We start from the raw sequence: 6,000 nt of genomic DNA, 5'->3' as shown, positions 1-6,000 counted from the left end.
CTGGCAAGGCACAGGGAGGGTCTCTGCGAGACTGAGGGTCCGGCTGGTCCCCCCCTCAGCTCCAGCTCTTCCGCTGCACCTGCCCGCCCGAGGGTCCCACCTTCTCCGGATTCGGTAAGACTCTGGAACCACCCAACCCTGGCAGTCTCAGGCCCAACTGCCCCAGCAGATCGCGCCGGACGCCTGCGCACGAGGGCACTCCCAGAAACACCCGCAGCGCCGCCGCTGCGCCAGCGGGTTTTAGCTGCGGAGTCCAGGAACCTGGAGGAGGGTTTAGTGAACTGGGATTCCTAGCGTCCGGACGGGTCAACCACAGCCCTCCCGGCGTTGGACTACATTTCCCAGAGCCACCGCGTCCCCAAGTGCGGCTTCATTTCCGTTTGTTCGCGCGATTTGGGGACCTCGCGAGGGGAGGGCAGCGCTTGTGGAGGAGCTTGGCCCGGCTCCGGCTGGGCGGGCGAACCTGAAATCGGGGCTTGGACCCCGGGCTCCAGATCCTGGATCCTGAACTGCACCCTCTGTCGAGGTGAGGATTGTCCGGAATGCCGGGGCGGAAGCGTCGCTGGAAAGCAGCGTGTGTGGCGGTCTCCTGCCGTTTTGTGTGGTGAGACAGCCTGCCTGGTCTTGGTGTGGGCGAATGAACGTGTGCGAGGGTGGTTTTGTGAATAAGCGTTTGTGTGAGAGAGAGTTGTGACTCTGAGGGTGTAGTAATACCGCTGTGACATTGTGTGTGTGACCGCGTGCTTAACTAACTGGGAATGTGCTTGTGTGACAGTGTGATTGTGCGAACGTCGTATGTGACTGGGGGTTTGCTTGTGACTGTGAGCCGTGCGACTCTGCTGTTGTGACAGGGTGTTTGGATGTTTTTGGATCACTTTGAGGTTGTGTATGCGACTGTGTATTGTGTGTATTCCTGGGGTTTGTCCGTGACTTTGAGGAGTTATGAGAGTGTTTTTGTGACACGGTGTTTGTGACCACTTGTTTCTTTGACCTGGTAGTTGGTCATATTTTTCTGTGTGATTGGATGGCTGTGTGAATGCCATGTGTGACTGTTGGGACTGTGAGCGTGCTGCTTTCATGACTGTGAAGAGAGTGCTGCCTTGTAGGTGTGTTTTTGGCCGTGTGTATCCCCGACAGGGTGCTTGGATGTGCTTGAGTGATTGTGTGTATGCACTGCTTATGATTGGATTTTGTTTAAGGTGAAAGGTGGTCTGAGGATGTAATATTAATTTGGAGATTGTGACTCTGTCAGTGTGACCATGGAAATGTGTGTGACTTTGTTTAGTCATTTGTATATTTTTATAGCCTGTGATCTTAAGAGAATTTAATGAAGTACAGAGATAAAATTGGATTTTTGTATTTTGGAGGTTCATTCTGGTCTGAGTCTGCCTGTTTATCATGAGTCTCACGTGGTTTTGTCCTCACAAAACTTGACTTCTTTCTCTTCTGAATCTCAGTGACCCTCTGTCATCCCCCTTCATACATGGCCTATATTGCTTCATTTCTGTATCCATTCTTTGTTAGCATTGCAGATGTAGGTTTCCTTTTGGCTTCCAGGTGTTCTCTCACCTTACAGCCTTAAGGATGTTGAATGCAGAAAGGTGACAGAAAGGAAAGAAGTCAGAAATTTGAGCCCCTGAATGAAGACTGTAAGTTATTTCTAAGCCACAGACCTGTGTCTGACAAGATTAGAGCTGATAGCACCTTCAAAACAGGCCATTTGGAAATGTAATGGGGTTCCAGGAGTGGGAATACTTCTAGAGAATGTGCCAGAGGAGCCAGTCACACACTTTAGAACCTGGAAGTACTTCACTGCGGGGCTTTGTCTCCAGTAGACAATTTTGAATCCAGAAATAAATTCTAGTCCGAGACAGCTGTGATCTTGGACCATCTTTCTTTCTTTCTTTTTTTTTTTTAATTTATGATAGTCACAGAGAGAGAGAGAGAGAGAGGGGCAGAGACATAGGCAGAGGGAGAAGCAGGCCCCATGCACCGGGAGCCTGACGTGGGATTCGATCCCGGGTCTCCAGGATTGCGCCCTGGGCCAAAGGCAGGCGCCAAACCGCTGCGCCACCCAGGGATCCCTTGGACCATCTTTCTAAAACAAAGGGCAGAACTGTTCTACTCTCCTGACTTTCTTTCATTTTAGATGAAAGGTAGATTGGGGAATTGGGTGAGTAAGAGTATGTGTTCTAATTTAGAGTATATTCCAAGAAAGGTCTACTATCTCATGATTCCATTTTCTTTTCCTGAGAGTAGAGCCCAGAGGAGGAAAAAAATGGCTGTTATACATTCAAAAGCAAAGTCCAAGGTGAGTACATGTTTCCTCTTTGTTTCCCTAAATGCCTTTATTTTTTTCAGGATATAGAAATCTTTGTTTTCTCTTCGAAATTTCCTAGTTAAGCTTTCTCAAATGATAGAAGTGGCAAGGCAATTTTCTGTAGATTGAGAGCAAGACTATCTACAGTTAGTTGTGATAGATATTTCCCAATAGTGGGTAAATTGAGGAAGAATGGATGTGAGACTCATAAATTTATGAAGGAGATAATGTGATTTCGGACACAGCAGCATTTTTTAAAAAAACTTTTTGTTTGGTGCTATTATTACTATTCCCCCCCCCTTTTTTAAGAGAGAGGGATGGGGAGGGAGAAGAGGGAGAGAGAGAATCTTAAGCAGGCTCCACGCCTAGCGCCAAGCTGGAGGCAGGGTTCGCTCTCCCAACCTGAGCCAAAATCAAGAGTCTGACACTTAACCAACTAAGCCACCCCAGGTGCCCCTGTTGGTAATTTTCAAACATACACAAAAGTATGATGAATCATCATAGGCCCAGCTCAAAAGTTACCACTTGCCAATCTTATTTATTCTGCCTTTGGTTTGAAATCCTTTCTAATTTGCCTTTTGATTTCTTCTTGGACTTATGGGTTATTTAGAAAATCTTCTTTTTAGGTATTATGAGGATCTCGCAGAGATCTTTTTGTTACTGATTTCTAATTTCATTTCAGTGTGTTCAGAGAATATACGTTTTATGATGTGAATCCTTTAAAATTTATTAAGAATAGTTTTGTGACCCAGAATGTGTGCACTTGAAAAGACTATATTCTGCTGTTGGGTGAAGAGTTCCATAAATGTCAGCTAGGTAACTCAGGTTGATAGTGTTGTTTAAATCCTCTGTATCTTTACTGATTTTGTCTGTTTTTTCTTTCTCGTAATTTCTATTAGTTTCTCCTTCATGTATTTTGAAGCTCTGCACTGGGTGTTATGCTATATGTTGGCAAATTGAATTCCAATAAAAATAAAAAAAATATTTTGAAGGTCTGTTAGATTCACAAAAGTTTTCCATAATACATCCTGTTGGTGAATTGATCTCTTTATCATTATGAAATGGTCTTCTTTATCCCTGGTAGTGGTCTTTGCTCTGAGCATCTACTTTGATATTTAATGTTGCCACTCTCGCTTTCTTTTAATTTATGTTAGCATGAAATATATTTTTCTATCCCTTTATTTTTTACCTGTTTGTGTTCTGATGTTGAAGCACATTTCTTGTTGGCTGCATTTAGTTGGATCTTGTGATTTTATCCAGTTTGACGATATCTGGCTTTTTTTTTTTTAAGATTTTATTTATTTATTCATGAAAGATACAGAGAGAGAGAGCGAGGCAGAGACACAGGCAGAGAGAGAAGCAGGCTCCAGGCAGGGAGCCTGATGTGGAACTTGATCCCAGGACCCCAGGATCATGCTCTGGGCTGAAGGCAGGCGCTAAACCGCTAAACCACCCAGGGATCCCCAACAATTTCTGTCTTATAATTATGTATATTATTTAGTGTGATCATTGATGTGGTTTTGTCAAATGCATCATTTTATCCCGTCTGTTCCCTACTCCCTTTTCTTTCTTTTCTGCTGCCTTTTAAATTGGGAGAGTTTCAAACTAACAATAGCCATATTTTAACTATCTGAATACAGAAAAACAAGACTTCTTGGGAGTTCAATAGGATATTATGTATTCTATAGTTAGGCTCATTTGTTTCATCTTGCTTTCTACTTTTAGTGATTGTTATTCCCCACTTTAATTTTATTTTAAAATTATATAAAGTATATACTTATTTTCAAAATCAAAACTACAGAACAAGGTGAATGCAGAGAAGTCCAGTGTTCATTCCTGTCCCCTTCACTCTGTTTCCTTTTTCCCTGTGTAGATAACTACCTATTCTCTTTGGTGTATTCTTCAATTTTTAAAAAATGGCCTATGTTTATGTGTATGTGTTTGTATGTATACATATGTATCCATACATGGACACATTTATTTTTTACATCACCATTCTTAATTAAAAAAGGAGTATTCTATACACTACATTTTGTTTTCCTCACATGTTTAATGTATCCTGGAGGTCATTCTTAGCGGCCCACAGAGATCTTTCTTATTCTATATTGTAATTACCTATTCTGTTGTGTGAGTGTAATAATTTACTCACCCAGTCATCTGTGAGTGGGCATTTGTTTTTTTTTTCCCCAATATTTTTCCATTATTAATATAGCAATCAATAACAGTGCGTATGGTTTCTATTTGTAGAGGTTTATCTTTGGGGCAAATTTCTAGAAGTGGCCTAAGTTTATTTTAATGTTTTTGACATAAATTCTACCTGAATCACAACTCTTGAATAATAATAAAATGGATACATTTCCTTATTTTTCCCCTTCCCCATCTTTTTCTCCATTACCCAAGTTTAAAAAAGTCTTAGAGGTTTTTTTACTGTTAAATATTCTTTTTCTCAGAATATATTGAGCCTTTTTTTTTAACCATTGCATATCCTTTTAAAAAATTTTTACAAAGCTATTATTTCCTGATATCAAAGTAGTTTTCTGATATGAAAGCAGTACATGTTTGTTGGTATGACTTAGAAAATACAAAAAGAAATAAGAAAATAACAAATATTCAAAAAGTCTCTTTTAGAATGAATCATAGTTCATATTTTGAATCTACATTCAAGTCTTTTTTTTTTAACTTTTAATTATAGAAAAATTGGGATCCCTGGGTGGCGCAGTGGTTTAGCGCCTGCCTTTGGCCCAGGGCGCGATCCTGGAGACCTGGGATCGAATCCCACGTTGGGCTCCCGGTGCATGGAGCCTGCTCCTCTGCCTATGTCTCTGCCTCTCTCTCTCTCTCTCTGTGTGTGTGTGTGACTATCACAAATAAATAAATAAAAATTAAAAAAAATAATTATAGAAAAATTTAAACATGTATGAAACTAAAAAGTAAAATGTAGTATATCCCCATGTACCCTCCCCATCACTAAGCTTTAGCAAATACAATTTATAATTAAACATGTTTCATCTATAGATCCACCACTCCTTCTCCTGACCAAAAAATGGATTATCTTGGAGTAAATCCCAGATATGTAATTTCATCCACAAATATTTTAATATGTGTTTCTAAAAGATAAGAACTTTATACTTAAAAAACATAATCACAGGACATCTGAATGGCTCAGTTGATTAAGTGTCTGACTCTTGGTTTTGGTTCAGGTCATGATCTGGCAGCCGTGTGATTGAGCCCTGCATCAAGCTCTGAGCTCAACGTGGAGTCTGCTTCAGATTCTCTTTTCCCTCTCCCCTCCCATTCATTCTCTCTCTTTCTCAAGAAATAAAATCTTTAAAAAACATAACCACAATATCATCACTATAAAGAACCCCACCTTTAATACCTTATTAATATTATGAAAAAGCAAGTTAGTGTTCAGATTTCTCCCATTGTCCATAAATACTTGTAGAATTAAGATCCAAACAATGTCCATTTAGTATAATAGTGTGATATGTTTCTTAATCTTGATCTTAATCTTTCTTTCTCTTTTCTTGCAGTTTATTTGTTCCAGCAACAGTTTTCTTATAGAGTAACCCATATTCTGGATTTTATTGGTTGCACATGTGTGGTGTCATTTTACATGTTCCTGTATTCTAAACTAGCATTTAATTCTAGAGACTTGATCAGGTTTACATTTTTTTTGT

General features: G+C 40.4%; 1 protein-coding gene across 1 annotated transcript in view; it reads left to right on the top strand.

The window, feature by feature from the left end:
- Positions 1 to 383: 383 nt before the first annotated feature.
- The window catches only part of LOC129500331 (zinc finger protein 569-like), a 151,966-nt gene continuing 146,349 nt past the window's right edge, over positions 384 to 6,000 (top strand). The window contains 2 exon segments of the mRNA XM_055310637.1: positions 384 to 526; positions 2,260 to 2,311. The gene's annotated coding sequence lies outside the window, so the exon portion shown is untranslated.

The sequence above is a fragment of the Nyctereutes procyonoides genome, unplaced genomic scaffold (assembly GCF_905146905.1).
Source record: "Nyctereutes procyonoides isolate TBG_1078 unplaced genomic scaffold, NYPRO_anot_genome, whole genome shotgun sequence".
NCBI classification, from domain to species: domain Eukaryota; kingdom Metazoa; phylum Chordata; class Mammalia; order Carnivora; family Canidae; genus Nyctereutes; species Nyctereutes procyonoides.
The sequence above is the reverse complement of the archived record's forward strand: the minus strand, read 5'-3'. Positions and strand labels throughout refer to the sequence as shown.